We start from the raw sequence: 1204 nt of genomic DNA on the forward strand, positions 1-1204 counted from the left end.
GGAGTTTTGCAAACGTGACCTAAGTATTGAGAAATGTGTCCTAGTGTCTGTAAAAAACTGTAAGAGCACAGCTGTTTCTGAAAGTCAGCCTCATATTAGATTTTGTGATTATGCTAAACTATATCCATTTTTCATTGCTTCCTCTTTTTGTTTTTATTGGTTTTTGTCTTTAAACGTTTTTTTGTTTTTTTTTAAAGCTGCAGATGATCATCAATACGTTGACAGAAAGGGGAGGGTGAGGACAGTCTTCGGACAGTCAAAGGACATTTCAGGTCTGCTGATCCTTCTGTGTGTGTGTGTGTGTGTGTGTGTGTGTGTGTGTGTGTGTGTGTGTGTGTGTGTGTGTGTGTGTGTGTGTGAAGGAAAAATGTCCTCCACCGAAGCTTGCAGCACTGCTCTGTGCTGGAGTGGAGTGGTGATGAATGGACCCACTGCTGACTAGTAAAAGTGGTGTATTACTGAAAACCAAAGCTACTTACATGGAAACAAAAGGTTAGCCACATAGAAAATGTGTGAGCAGCACTTGAAAAGAGTATAAAATGTGAGCGAGTGTACTGCAAAAGAAAGCAATGCAAGAAATGACAGAATGTCCCCAGATGTGCAGCCTGTCAGCATATTTCAGCTGATTGAATTCACTGCAAACAACATTGATGTTTTGATTCACTTTCACCACTCTGTTCGGCACTATTTTCAGCAGCTGGGTGATACATTGACCTGCATTTTATAACGTTCACTTTCTGGATAGCATGGCAAAGTCAAAAATGATAAGATTAGATATTAGCAGCTGCTCTAGCTACTAAAATAACAAATGCATTAGCTGGGACCACATCCAGTGTTTCTAGGATATGGGAGATAGGTTGGGCATGAATTGAAGCTGCGGTTTGGGGAAGGCCTCTTAGGGGACTGGTGGTGGCTCCCGGGCAGGGCAGATCCCCGTGTACAAATGAGAAGTAAATGAATTGATTAAGGGAGGGTGGTTAAAGAACAGAAAGATAAGTGATCTCCAACAGAGATATTTACAGTTATTTAGACAAGATGAAATTCCTATATGGTTCCTAAAAATACATCAGATGTCATTTGAACCTTTTTTGGTTATTGACAAGACTGAATTTATATTAAATATCTAGAAGAAAGTTAGGACCTAAATATATACAAATTACTTACATGCATTTAGTGAATATTAGATTATCACTTCTTAATTAAA

This window comes from Pundamilia nyererei, unplaced genomic scaffold (assembly GCF_000239375.1).
Source record: "Pundamilia nyererei isolate P.nyererei 1_Seehausen unplaced genomic scaffold, PunNye1.0 scaffold00145, whole genome shotgun sequence".
In the NCBI taxonomy this organism is placed as follows: Eukaryota; Metazoa; Chordata; class Actinopteri; order Cichliformes; family Cichlidae; genus Pundamilia; species Pundamilia nyererei.